Below are 16,014 nucleotides of genomic sequence, written 5' to 3'. Positions count from 1 at the left end.
ATTTAATTTGAATAACCAATTTGATTCATTGTTTGCAGTTCGTAATATTTTATTAAACCAACATTAAATCCGAATATGGGGTTTAAAGGGCCACCTTTTCTGTTAGGTCTCCCATTAGCTTCATATGAAATTTACAAGGGGGGGTATGTACCAGAGGGAGGGTATCGATGGCTCCAATCGAATTTGGATTTGGTAGAAATATTACCCATATACAAAGTTTAATTCAAATCGGACAATTTGTGGAGGAGGTACCAGAAGGGATGGGTATCAGCTTTATAAGCCGAAATTGCCTTTAACAACATTTAACTACAAAATGTCGGATATTCTCGGAACTTGTTTTTGAATGAATTGTAAACTTTGTTCAGGGGTATGTTTTTGAGTGATTGCTTTTGAAATTCCGCAAATTTCGATCGTCCAAAAATCCCATTTATTTCAATGTTGAATACTTATTCTGACGTAAGTACTTTTATTTCACTCAAAAGAAAACAAAATACAAGAACTTAAGAATTACATTGATAACTTTGCATATTTTTATTTTAAATTTAACCATTCAATGAGGTTAATGTTTTGTAAATCAGATCATTTCGTAATAATGTATAATTAATGAATTTTTCAGAATATAGATCCATCCATTAACAAAATGGAAACACAGAAAGCAATGACTACTGGTGGTGCAACAACAACGCAGGAGGCGGAGACGAAATCATTTAAACGTGAGGCCAGTTGGCCATCGGTATTATTTTTTATACATTTGCATATTTTGGGTCTATATGGTATTTTTGTTACGCTGACCAGTGCCACATGGTTGACAATTGTATTCAGTGAGTATAAATTTAAAATACTATAATATATTTAACGAAAACGTAATATGTGTTAATATTATAATTCAATATTTGTTAGCATTGACATTAACAGTATTGGGTATTTTGGGAGCAACAGCTGGAGCACACAGGTTATGGGCTCATGGCACATATAAGGCCACTAATGGTCTGAAAATCTTCCTTATGCTGTGTCAAACCATTGCTGGTCAAGTAAGATGATAAAAACACAAGTGTTTTTAAATATTTTCTTTAATTAACATTTTTATGTGTAATTGTAGGGTTCCATTTACAACTGGGTGCGTGCTCATCGTTTACACCACCAGTACTTCCGTAAACCTGAGGATCCTTACTATAGCAACAAAAACTTCATGTCAGCCCATGTCTATACACAACTCTTGAGTTATAGCAGTGAACAAGAAGAATTGCTGAATAAAGTGGACATGACAGATTTGGAACAGGACAAAGTTGTAATGTTCCAAAAGAGGTAATGCTATGATTTTATTTTTAATTTTCTATCTTACAGAAAACGGTAGCTTTATTTACCTTACCAGTTGGGGAATGTTGAGTTCTTTCTGAAAAAGAAAAAAATAACATTTATTAGTTTTTAGTTTAACATATAACACTTAAAAACTTCATACAGTAAGATCGATGTGTATTTAATAGTAAATTTGAGGAAATTAATAATAAAATTTCAGACGGAATAAGGTATGAGAAATTATGAACCAAGATTTTTCGTGTCCCTAAAAATACTCAAATTGGTCGGAAGCCTTATATAGACGCTATCTCCAAACATAGATCTATTTAAATAAATTGTCTGAATAAATGTGTTTTACCTACAAGAATCCGGAATGACAAAGAACACCCACTTTAAGGGAAGAAAGCAAAATTAGGTTGGTATTTTTATGTGAGGTCTATATTCAAATTTGTATCTAAATTGATCATTTTCTAAATATATATTTATCAAAACACCTCATAGCGAAATTACAGTAACTTTGTTGTGAAAAATGGTAAAACCTATAATAGGTTTGTACCAAAACGTGGACTAGTAATTATATATAAAGTGCGAGGATTTGATATTCTATGAAAACCCAAAATATTCGGTTGAAATTCGTGCCCTAAGTCCTCATTTACCAAATACCGGACATGAACCTACATTTATTGATAATTTTTGGTATATACACTAGCATATACCCGCTACTTAGTTAGCGAATGAGGGAATTATTTAAAAACCAATACCGACCATAATTAAAATTTTAATATGTTCTCTTATAGTACGAATTTCCAAAATAAACTCCATACTCAATTCTGACCGCAACAGAAATCTAACTCTCTATTAAATTTGGTATCATTCACCAAGGGTACTCTTGTAATACTTATTTTGAAAAAAAATCGAAATTTCAAATGCAGGTTCACCCAAATCCAAATTTAGTACTTAGTACCCATCAATATAAATTTCCATAACTACTACAATCTTTATTCCAAATCTCAGGATTCCCTTCACCAAAATTAAAATTTTACCAAATTTAGTACAGTTTAGAACCCATAAGTATGAGTTTCCAAAACTACATCAATATCCCAATCCTACACTCCAACAGTAACCCTATTTCCAAATTTCAGCGTTCCAGCTCTATCGGTTCACCCAAATTCACAAAATTTCAGGATTCCAGCGCATCCGTTTCTCAAAATTCAAATTGTAACAAATTTAGTACAGCTTAGTACTTTTTGTATACATAAGTACACGCTTTCAAACCCACCTCTTTACATCGACCCTACTTCTTAACCTTAATTCGCATTCCAAATTTAAAATTTTTAGCTCTACGAAATGTAAATTTAGTAACGTTAGTACTTTTCGGATACTTATAGTTTGAATGTCCATACATCTATCCTACAATCCATTAATAACCCTCAATCCAAATTTTAGTTCTAGCTCCACCGGTTGGACAATGAAAAATACTCACGTATTTAGTACTTGTCGTGCCGTTCTAGTACGAATTTCCAAAAACCCAGACTTATCTGACACCAAGAGTGAGCCCAGGGATTAGTAAATCGATTAATCGATTTTGTATTGAAAAGTCTAAAAGTCGAAGCCGAATCGACTTTAGATTTTCTTCATAAATACTTGGTTTATTATCACAAAGCCCAAATTGCCCAAAAATTACACTTTTCAGAACTTTTCTTTATATTTCATTAATTCATATATAAAAAATAATTTTTAATCAATTTTGAATAAGTCAGTAAAAGTCGAAAATCGATTTTGAAATGTTTTGACAAAATCAAAAGATCGAAAAGTCGACTTTTTAATCAAAGGCAAACATCGAAAAGTCTAAAAAACAACTTTTTAATTAAAGGATATAATCAACATGTTTAGAAGTCGCTTTTTGTGCTCGACTACGAATCCCTAAGTGACCCTCATCCCAAATTTCAATATTTTAGCTTCAGCCATTTCGTCTGGGCGTTGATGAATCGTTTAGTCAGTCGATCACTTTACTCCTTTAATTAGTGTAGATATAACCTCAGCCAATCGCCTGATATTGGATTTATAAATATTGAATATTTTGATCCTTTGTGGGAAGATACCATAATGGGTGGATCAATAGGTCGGAGGGAGGAGTGTACCGTAATTCCCCATCTTCGAACTTGAACTAAACGATGTGCAACGTTTGGATGAAATTGGTTACAACTTTCGAGAGTTATAGTGCGCACCAGCCAGCCAGATATATAAACAGACGGACATTTATAAATCGACTCAAAACTGTGTGAAACGGATTTGGTCCAAAGAAACATGTGGTCCAAAACCAATATTTCGATCATACATATTTTATGCTCGTTAGCCATAAGCTTAAGTGTATAATAAACAAGTCTCAGATATGTACCCTCAGCCTAGGGTTTGCGGGACGGAACTAATGTATAATATTTTTTGAATATTTTGTGGACAAAGTACAAAAAGGAGTGCTTCGATGGGTCAACTCTTCCAACTTAATATAAGTTTGGAAGGAATATTACGATGTGCAAAGTTTTGATTAAATCGGTTACTCACTTCCAGAGTTATCGTGCATAGTCGGAGGGTCATTTAGACTCAAAATTGTCTGAAAGCTGAAGGCAGAAAATTTGGTCTTTGTACAAATTTCTGCTGAAAGCAGGCAGCCCTTATAGACAAACACTGAAGGCAGTCATTGCGGAGACGACCTGAAAGCAGGGAGCTATTATATAGAAATCAGGGAGTTCATTTAGAAGGGATTCTAGAAGACATTTTAGAGATGAGATGAGAGAATGGAGTCCTTAAAGGAACGAGCTGAAGGCAGAGTATTTTTATATAAACGAAATGAAGGCAGGGAGTCAATATAGAGACGAGCTGAAGCAGAAAGCCGTTATAGGAAAGACAATATGAAGGTCAGGGAGTCATTATACATCAGTTGAGAGCAGGGAGTCGTTATAGAGGCGAGATAATGTCAGGGAATTAGAATAGAGACGAACTAAAAGCAAGGAGTCAGGAAAAAGCTGGAGAGCAGATAAGGAGGCTGGGAGTCATTATAGACGAGCGAAAGGCAGGTAGTCATTAAATACAAGAGCAGGAATTCATTGTAAAGGCGTCTTGAATTCAAGGTGTTATAATATACGAACCGAAGGGCTAGGAGTCATTAACCCTTTGAGCCCCGAATTTTTTTCCGTAATCATATAACAATTTTCTGTTCACAAAATCGACGAAAAAATAATTTTAAATTATTCTCTATATTCTGTTTTACAAGAATCAAAAATAATTCTGACGGCAGAGTTCGAAGCGATTTAAATAATTTGGACTGTATACACAAATTTTTCTTGTGATATATGTCGTCCATAATCAGGCCTTGACGTATGCAATCCAAAGAATATATATATATATATATATATACTAGCAGTATATTACATATTAGCTCTAAAACATTTTGTTGCCTGTGGGCAACATTGGGCCACAAAGGGTTAAATACGAGCTGAAGGCGCGGATACATTATTGACAGTCTTTATAAGGTGCGAGATGAGGATGGGAAATAATGATGATAGGCAAACACTGGAGGCAAATATTCTTTACGGAGACGATCTGAAATCTGAGAATCTTTATAGGATTAATCTGATAGCATATATAGGGACGGGCTGAGGGTAGCAATTCATTATGGAGACGAGATCAAAGCGAGAGGTCATTGTAGAGACACGCTGAAAAGGGAGGGAGTCGAGATCAAAACGAGAGGTCATTGTAGACACACGCTGAAAGAGGGTCCGGTAAATACGGTTGTTGAGGCATTATAACTGTTTCAGGTAATGTGGATTGTTGTTGACAATGTTCCAAGGCTTCTAGGCGTTGTTCAAGCGACAATGTTTTTTTATTTTAAAAATTTCTTTGGAACAATATTCGCAGCCTTTAGTTTCAGGCCTTAAACATTCTGAAAAATAGTTTAGCATGGACCGAATGATATGCCAATATCATCAGCAACCTCTCTGACAACACTATGGGGATAAAATCTCTTTGCGAGATATAGATATCCCGGAAGGACTATATGATAAGCATTTGAATTATGGCATGATAATTTTACACAATGGGCAGATGTGACAGACGTTGGCCGAGGATGACTCGGGTCGTTTCGGATAATAAATTCCTCTGTCGTGGAAAGCGGCTATTGCAGGTTATTTTTCAGACGGCGTGACTTCAACCAAATCCAAAGGGGAATATTTTTGTGAAATATATCATCGGGCCATTTATGAACCCTTATTGAGAAAAGTGGAAATCAGTAGGCCTATTCTATAACTATTAACAACATTCGATATTGTTTAATTTTCTTTTGTTATTGTAAAAACAACCAAACAAACAAATGAAATTGTTGTAAAATAAACAATGTCGAATGTTGTTAAAAATTTACAGAATAGGCCTACAGTTCAGTTTTGGATAAAGCTGTCAAAAGTATTTTTTTATCCGTTTTAATGTAAATTGCTAGTCTTGTCTGATTTTGTGCTTACTAGAGTTAATTCTGTCTTTTAAATATATTATGTATTAATTATTTACTCCTAAACATCTCAAGATATCAATTCTTATTACTTTTTACAGATTCTACTGGCTATTGTTTGTCGTATTGCACGTTCTACTGCCTGTTAATGCACCATTGGAATATTGGGGAGACTCGCTAACCGCCTCCATTGTTGTGGCCTTCTCCCTCCGTTATATGGTTGTCCTGAATATCTGCTGGCTAATTAACTCAGCTCACTTTGTTTGGGGCCTGGATAAAAGTTTCAAACCATCCGATTCGAACAGTGTCTTCTTCATTACGAAGAGCTATTGGCCTCAATATCATTATATGCTCCCCAATGATTATCAAAGTGGTGAATTTGGTGATTATGCAAGTGGCTTCACCACAGCCATGATTCGGGTGTTTGCTGCTCTGGATATGGCCAGTGATTTGAAGACTATTAGCTCAACAGCTGTGCGTAATGGTCTGACCGAAGCTGTGGAAACTGGTCGGGCAATTGTCGATTGCATTAATGAACATGCGGAAAAGGAGCAGGCAGAATTGCCGAAAAATCATTTCTTAAATCGTAATAAATTTATGTGAACTAAATTGGAATTTTTGTTTTTGCAAAATAATTTTGCGAGCTTTATAGAAAAAAATATTTAGTGCATCAAATTTGTATCGAATGTTATTTAATTTGATAAATTCATAATAAATGTAAATTAAAAACAACTAATACAGATGTGTTTTAATTGAATTTCGAAGTGAAGCAAATTTGATTTTATGAAGAAATTATTAAAAAGATAAAAGGAATAAATTAAAAAATAATTCTATGTAATATATTTTTATTGTTTCAAATACATTGTATAGAGTAAACGTACGACGATTATTACAGTACTTCATGAACATTCTTTTGAAAGTCCACGCTCAGGTACTACTTTAAAAATATTCTTTAGGAAATCCACGCTGCACGCCTTTGATAGGCCTTGAAAAAATATTTTTTTAATACACGCCTTTGATAACTCTTTAATACACGCCTTTGATAACCCTTTGATAGGCCTTGAAAAAATATTTTTTTAATACACGCCTTTGATAACCCTTTGATAGGCCTTGAAAAAATATTTTTTTTTAATACACGTCTTTGATAACCCTTTGATAGGCCTTGAAAAAATATTTTTTTTAATACACGCCTTTGATACTCCTTTGATAGGCCTTGAAAAAATATTTTTTTAATACACGCCTTTGATACTCCTTTGATAGGCCTTGAAAAATATTCTTTAAAAAATCCACGCCTGGTAATGGTCCTTAAAATATTCTTTAAAAAATCCACGCCTGGTAATGGTCCTTAAAATATTCTTTAAAAAATCCACGCCTGGTAATGGTCCTTAAAATATTCTTTAAAAAATCCACGCCTGGTAATGGTCCTTAAAAATATTCTTTAAAAAATCCACGCCTGGTTATGGCCCTTAAAAATATTCTTTAAAAAATCCACGCCTGGTTATGGCCCTTAAAAATATTCTTTAAAAAATCCACGCCTGGTTATGGCCCTTAAAAATATTCTTTAAAAAATCCACGCCTGGTAATGGTCCTTAAAAATATTCTTTAAAAAATCCACGCCTGGTAATGGTCCTTAAAAAAATATTGCTTAAAAAATCCACGCCTGGCAATGGTCCTTAAAAAAATATTATTTAAAAAATCCTAATTGTCTTTAAAAAATATTCTTTAAAAAAATCCACGCCTGGTATTGGTCCTTGAAAAAATATTCTTCACAAAATCCACGCCTATAGTAGTCCTTGAAAAATATTCTTTAAACCAGTAAGGAAAGTTCAAAAAACGGACGGAGCCGACTATATGATACCCTTCTCCACTTTGGGTACATACAAGAGATGCTCATATGTATAATATCCTTTATATAGAATAGACACAGCATCTTTAGATGATGTGAGCTTTATCTAAATCTGATTCCAACAAAACTACGCATACATCAATCTGAACCTAATTAAGTACTCTGTGCAAAATTTTGTCTCAAATGGACCAATATTGGCAGTATGGTGCTCCATTTACATAAAATCGACGAACCTATATATGGGAGCTATATCGAAATCTGAACCGATTTCAACAAAACTTCGCATACATCAATCTGGACCTAAGTCAATACTCTGTGCAAAATTTGGTCTCAATCGGAACAATATTGACAGTATTGTGCTCCATTTACATAAAATCGGACGAACATATATATGGGAGCTATATCTAAATTTGAACCAATTTCAACAAAACTTGACATACATCAATCTGACCCTAAGTAAGTTCTCTGTGCATTTTTTTTAATCGAACCAATATTGGGAGTTTGGTGCACCATTTACATAAAATCGGACGAAACTATATATGACAGCTATATCTAAATCTGAACCGATTTCAACAAAACTTCGCATACATCAATCTGGACCTAAGTCAATACTCTGTGCAAAATTTGGTTTCAATCGGGCCAATATTGGCATTTACATAAAATCGGACGAACCTATATATGGGAGCTACATCAAAATCTGAACCGATTTCATATATCAATCTAGACCTTATTCAGTACTCTGTCCAAAATTTGGTCTCAATCGGACCAATATTGGCAGTATGGTGCCCCATTTACCTAAAATCGGACGAAACTATATATGGGAGCTATATCTAAATCTGAGCCGATTTTCCAAATTGGATAATAAATGCTACCTGTACTTTGTTCACAAAAGTACATGGACGGACGGGCGGACAGACAGACAGGCATAAATCGACTCAGAAAGTGATTCTATGTATATTCTCAAAAGGAATCATGGGTCTATCTCAATTCCTTTTGCCTGTTACAAACATATGCACAATGAAATAATACCCTGTATCACAGTGTGGTGAAGGGTATAAAAATCCACACCTATAGCAGTCCTTTATGAACAAATTTAATATTCCTTCGAGAAATATCTCATATGTATGAATTGTCAATATTTTATTTTCTCCTAAAAGTATGCTATATTTATTTTCAAAAAATTTCCAATCTACTTTACCCTGGACAAACACATGTCAAAGACATAAAAGTATAAAGCAAAGACATAAAAGTATAAAGATAGGACAATTGATACGTAAGCAATTTCCAAAAGATGGCTTTTCCTCTGTTGTTACGATATCATAACAACAGAGCGAACAATATTAAACATTCTAAGCGCTATATAGCAAGCTTATTAAATAAAAATATATATTTTGAGTGCAGATCTCTGATTTTCTTTACATTTTATAAACACATTATTGCATATTGGCGTTTTTATTGTTAACATGTCTCTTTTATACCTGATTCCCCCTGGATATTTTTTTATAAACTATTTTGTCAAAATGCATTTTGTCGAGTCTTTACGGTTTCTATGTCTTTGCACATGTTAACCAAGCGTAGTAGTTCTCACGTTTCACGATAGGTGTCCAGTTGCATACTTGATTTCGTGTTTTTAATGCAGGTACAGTAACGGTTATAAGTAATATCGAATCAGTTAAAAAATAACTCTTATAACTCGTTGATTTTTAAAAATGATAATTTTTTTCCGTTAAAAATAAAATTCTTTTTGCGATTTTTATTTTTTCCGTCTTTTTACTTGTATAAAAATATATATTTGGCTCTAGTTTCGTTATTCATTTCACTCAAAAATAAAATTAAAATTACATATTTTTATTTGTGTAATTGCTTTTTTTATTGCAACATCTGTTCGCCCATTTTAATAATTCAAAATATATAATAAAATATCCGGTCTATATTATTACACTATCCGATCAGTTTGTTGCTTCAGCGAATAGAGCACGTGGAACCATTCAAAGGACGCAATGTGTATGTAAATATTTGTGTATATAAATAAATATATATTTCATATAGTAAATGAAAATAATAATTTGAATAAAATATGCAAAAAAGTGGGGACTTCGACTTGGCGGCGTGTTCCCGTTCAATGTGACTATTCAAATTTAGCAATATAAAATTTATTAGTGCAATGTACTACATATGTATGTAAACACTTAGGTTTTAATTAATATTAGCAATATTTATATATTAATGTGACTTTGCAGACTTTAAATTAACATTTATAGTTGATTGTCATGCCAGTGACCAACATCCGATGGTTATTTCAAATATTGCATATAAACGAGCTGTATACGGAAATGCAGTGATCGATATAAGCGTGGATTTTTTTCACAAAAAATATTTTTTCCAAGGGGCGATTTTTAAAATAATTACTTAGGGAATAAAAATTATTGTAAGCCTGGATTTTTAAGGAAAGTACTAAATTGTACGAAAAGTACTAAAATGTACCAAATATGATACCCTTTGTATTAGGCGAACGTGAAGTGCTAGAATTCTGAAATTTGGAATGTCGGTCACTGATGAAGAGGTAGAAAGATGTACAAAAGGGTTTTTGGAAATTCGATCTATAAGTGTACGAAAAGTGCTAAACTTTACTAAATTTAGCTCGAATTGTATATATTGAACATATATAGCTATAACCTTGAAATTTTATATGAACTACAGGGTTGGGAAGTGGTGTTGATGTCGGGAAATGGTTTAAAAAAAATCGTACTTATTTGTATAAAAAGTTCAAAATGGTACTAAATTTGGTACAATTTTCATTTTATTGGAGTACAGGATTGAGGTAGCTTTAAAAAATAGCTTAAAAAAATTTGGTGCAAGTTGGATTTAGGTGAACAGATAGAGCTGGAGTTTTCAAATTGGGAATTAAACTGACTGTTTCAGTGTAGGATTGAGATAGTTTAATACATTTTTTTATTGGTACGAAAAGTACTAAATTTAGTACAATTTGGATTTTGCTTGAAAAGATAGAGCTTAAAACCTGAAATTTGGAAATAAAATTATTGTTGAAGATTGAGCTATAGAGACATCTTTGGAAATTCGTACTTATGTATACCAAAAGTACTGAACGGCACTATATTTGGTACAATTTGGATTTGGGTGAAGGACAGAGCTGGAAACCTAAAATTTGGAATAATTGAAATATGGATGCATAGTACTTATGTGTACTAAATGGTACTATATTTGATACAAATTGATTATGAAATTTTGAAATTAAAATGACAGTTGGAGTGTAGGATTGAGGAAGTTTAGGAAATTCTTAATTATAGAAACAAAAAGTAATAAATAGTACCAAATAGTTTACAAAATGCTTTTGTGTGAACGGATCCTGAAATCCTGATCCTGAAATTTTGAATTAATAGTATAGTTGAAATGCAGGATTGAGATATGTCGGTAATTCTGAAAATTCGTACGAGAAGCACTTTGCTGTACAAAATATGGTACAATTAGTTTTGTGTGAGCGGGAATCCTAAAATTTTGAATTTGAGGTTGGAGTGTAGGATCGAGACATGGAGGTAGTTTTGAAAATGCGTAAATATGTGAAACAAATGGTACTAAGTTTAGTACAATTTAGATTTGAGTGAAAGGATAGAGATGGAAAATTTATATTTGAAAATAAAATTACGGTTAGAGTACTAGATTGAGACATTGTTGGAAATTCAAACTTATATGTACGAAAAGTACTAAATATGGTATAATTTGGATCTATGTGAACGGATAGGGCTGGGATCCTGAAATTTTATAATTAATATTACTGTTGTAGTGTGGAATTGATGAAGTTTTAGATTATCGTACTTACGTCTATGAAAAGTAATAAATGGTACTAAATTTAGTACAATTTGGATTTTGATGAACGGATAGAGGTGGAATACTTAAATATGGACTTATTATTGGAGTGCATCACTGAGGTAGTTTTGGAAATTCGTACTGATGTGTACAAAAAGGACAAAATTTGGTACAATTTGTACTTTGGTGAACGGCTAGAATTCGCATCCTGCAAGTTTCAACTTAGGTTACTGTGGGAGTGTAGGATTTATATAGGTTTGGAATATGGATACGAAATGTACAGAATGGTACCAAATCTGGTACAATTTGGTTTTTGGTGAACAGACAGAGCTGAAATTATTTAATTTGGACATACGATTACTATTTGAAAGTAGGATTGAGGAAGTTCGTACTTAAGAGTACGAAAAGTACTAAATTCGGTACAATTTGGACTTTGGTGGAATTAATATTACTGTTAGAGTGTAGGATTGATATCTTTGGAAACTCGAATTTATGTGTACGAATAGTCAATAGAATGGGAAATGCACTAAATTTGGATTTGGGTAACCGTTAGAGCTGTAAACCTATAATTTGGAATGTGGGTCACTGAGGGAAATTTAGGAAGAAGTACCAAAAGGTTTTTGGTACTAAGTGGTATTAAATTGAGTGGTGGCGGTGGTATAGAGGTATGTAGTCTTGTATACATATATATATATATACCCTTTCCGCATACGAAGTAGCGGGCACTTTGCTAGTTACCACATATAAAATATAGAAGTCTATAATTGTTGCAAATTTAGTACCTACAAGACCGCGATAATTACAATATTTTTTTTTTGTAAAAAAATATATATAATTTTATTAAGATGTATAATATGATGCAACAAAATAATTGAGTTACAAAATGCAATATGGGGTTCAACAAAATTTTTAGATAGTTGTGGGCAAAAAAATGAAACCCAAAATAAGTTTTCATTCCAAGTATTTAATTATTTTAACTTTGTAATCACTTTGTATGACACGTTCTTTTATATTTTTAATGACCTATGACTTTATAGAAGTACGTGTGTCGTTTGATTTTGCAAGCTGTAAGTGATTTTATATCGTATCTGACAATGTATCACATTTTAATGCCTACCATAGGCAAAGAATATTTTTTTGAGGCCTATCAAAATCATGAATTTTTAAAGAATCTTTCGAGGCCTATAATAGGCGTGGATTTTTTAAATAATATTTTTTCATGACCTATTATAGACGTGGGTTTATTAAAGAATATTTTTTCATGGCCTATTATAGGCGTGCATTTATTTTTTCGAGGCCTATCATAGGCCTGGATTTTTTAAAGAATATTTTTTCGAGGCCTATCATAGCCGTGGATTTTTTAAAGAATATTTTTTCAAGGCCTATCATAGGCGTGGATTTTTTAAAAAACATTTTTTCGAGGCCTATCATAGGCGTGGATTTTTTAAAGAATATTTTTTCGAGGCCTATCATAGGCGTGGATTTTTTAAAGAATATTTTTTCGAGGCCTATCATAGGCGTGGATTTTTTAAAGAATATTTTTTCGAGGCCTATCATAGGCGTGGATTTGTTAAAGAATCGTTTTTCAAGAGCTATTATAGGCGTTGATTTTTTAAAGAATCGTTTTTCAAGAGCTATTATAGGCGTTGATTTTTTAAAGAATACTTTTTTGAGGCCTATCATATGCATGGATTTTTTAAAGAATACTTTTTTTGGGGCCTATCATATGCATGGATTTTTTAAAGAATATTTTCTCGATGACTATCATAGGCGTGGATTTTGAAATTATTTTTTTCCGACGCCTATCATAGAAGTGGATTTTTTAGGCGTGGATTTTGAAATTATTTTTTTCCGACGCCTATCATAGAAGTGGATTTTTTAGGCGTGGATTTTGAAATTATTTTTTTCCGACGCCTATCATAGAAGTGGATTTTTTAGGCGTGGATTTTGAAATTATTTTTTTCCGACGCCTATCATAGAAGTGGATTTTTTAGGCGTGGATTTTGAAATTATTTTTTTCCGACGCCTATCATAGAAGTGGATTTTTTAGGCGTGGATTTTGAAATTATTTTTTTCCGACGCCTATCATAGATGTGGATTTTTTAGGGGTGGATTTTGAAATTATTTTTTTCCGACGCCTATCATAGAAGTGGATTTTTTAGGCGTCGATTTTGAAATTATTTTTTTCCGACGCCTATCATAGAAGTGGATTTTTTAGGCGTGGATTTTGAAATTATTTTTTTCCGACGCCTATCATAGAAGTGGATTTTTTAGGCGTGGATTTTGAAATTATTTTTTTCCGACGCCTATCATAGAAGTGGATTTTTTAGGCGTGGATTTTGAAATTATTTTTTTCCGACGCCTATCATAGAAGTGGATTTTTTAATTATGTTTAAGTATTACGCAATATCCCCAATATATGAGGTGTGTCTGTCACCTATGTTTAATGACATACATTTGCCCTTGAATACACCTTTCTCTAAACATTTTTGTAAATTTAAATATATTTTTGTATTACATCTTCATCAAATGAATTGATTGTTGTCGTCAAGTTTGATAATTGACTGAGCTGATTTGTAATATATTTGTCCAACTAAAATTATTGTGTAAATATTTACCAACATTATTGGGATCATCGTTGAAGATGACAAGAAATTTGGGACCACAACAACAAAAAACACAGCAAACCAATAAAAAATAAAAGTGAAAAATAAACACATAACAAACATTTAGTAAGAGGGCAAAAAAGCAAACATACAAACAGACAACTCGACTTCGAAAGTTTCAAATGAAGCGGTTACACAGTTCAACCAATTCGTCTGTTAGTCATAATGAGGGGAGGGGAGAGGTAAAAAGACTCTCGCTGGTAATTAGCTGAAGCTACCACAACTTCGAAGTTGGGCAAAGAAAATGTTCTATGAGAATTTTCCGAAAAAATGTATGTATGTATGTTTAATTAATTAATAAATAAAATACAAAAATATTCTTTCAATGAAAACATGTGACAATTGTTTTCGTTTCTTTTAAATTTATTATTTATTTTATTCATTTGATTTTTTTATTTATAAATAATTTATATATTTATTGTTGTCCTGTGTAATGAATAATTCTAATTTTCCAACCTTTTCGCCATAGCCATTTTTATTTTTGTTTACATTTTTTTGAAACATTCTAAACAAATAACATCCGACTTGAGACGCACGACTTTATGGTTGGGTTATTTCGATTAGTGTTAGGCAAATAAAACATTTGTTAAAAAAATGAACAAAAACATTTTCAAAATTATGTTAAGTGATTGAGTACAACACATCTTAATTGTCAATATAGTTATTGTATGGAGAATTAAAATTAAAAACACAAATATTGACTGCAAACAAATATATAATTTGAAAAATTATCTAACTGATTCACCTATTTTTACAAATATTTAATGTAGTTAATAGGATTTGTTGTTGCTGCAATCGTTAGATCAGACTACATTGTTTAATATAGTTTCAATAAAGCCATACAAATAATTCATTATAGCAATATTTGTCTACGAATCTATTTGAGTTTGTTGATTGTCCAAAATGATTCACAATACAATTTTAGCAGCATCAACATCCGCATGAATTTGGATTTTTTCAAAACATATTTTTCGAGCCCTATAATAGGCGTGGATTATTTAAAGAATAGCTTTTTGAGGCCTACCATAGGCGTGGATTTTCTAAAGAATAGTTTTTCGAGCCCTATAATATTATATTGAGGGCTATCATAGGCGTGGATTTTTAAAATAATATTTTTCGAGGCCTATCATAGGATTTTTATTTTTTTCGAGTCCTATCATAGACGTGGATTTTCTATCAAAGGCGTGGATTTTTAAAAGAATATTTTTTCAAGGTCTATCATAGGATTTTTAAAGAATATTTTTTCGAGGCCTATCATAGGCGTGGATTTTCTAAATAATAGTTTTTCGAGGCCTATCATAGGCGTGGATTATTTAAAGAATAGTTTTTCGAGCCCTATAATAGGCGTAGATATTTTGAGGCCTATCATAGGCGTGGATTTTCTAAAGAATAGTTTTTCGAGGCCTATCATAGGCGTGGATTATTTAAAGAATAGTTTTTCGAGGCCTATCATAGCCGTGGATTATTTAAAGAATAGTTTTTCGAGGCCTATCATAGCTGTGGATTATTTAAAGAATAGTTTTTCGAGGCCTATCATAGGCGTGGATTATTTAAAGAATAGTTTTTCGAGCTCTATAATAGGCGTAGATATTTTGAGGTCTATCATAGGCGTGGATTTTCTAAAGAATAGTTTTTCGAGCTCTATAATATTTTTTGAGGCCTATCATAGGCGTGGATTTTCTAAAGAATAGTTTTTCGAGCTCTATAATATTTTTTGAGGCCTATCATAGGCGTGGATTTTCTAAAGAATAGTTTTTCGAGGCCTATCATAGGCGTGGATTTTCTAAAGAATAGTTTTTCGAGGCCTATCATAGGCGTGGAATTTCTAAAGAATAGTTTTTCGAGGCCTATCATAGGCGTGGAATTTCTAAAGAATAGTTTTT

At 32.5% G+C, this 16,014-nt stretch overlaps 1 pseudogene; it reads left to right on the top strand.

Annotated features, from left to right (window-relative positions):
* The first annotated feature begins 662 nt into the window (after positions 1 to 662).
* LOC133333776 (acyl-CoA Delta-9 desaturase-like) lies at positions 663 to 6,397 on the top strand (annotated as a pseudogene).
* The last annotated feature ends 9,617 nt before the right edge of the window (positions 6,398 to 16,014 follow it).

The sequence above is a fragment of the Musca vetustissima genome, unplaced genomic scaffold (assembly GCF_032173495.1).
Source record: "Musca vetustissima isolate MV318-11 ecotype Yass unplaced genomic scaffold, APGP_CSIRO_Mvet_v1 utg34402, whole genome shotgun sequence".
Classification (NCBI taxonomy): domain Eukaryota; kingdom Metazoa; phylum Arthropoda; class Insecta; order Diptera; family Muscidae; genus Musca; species Musca vetustissima.
This window is presented reverse-complemented; position numbering and strand designations above follow the sequence as displayed.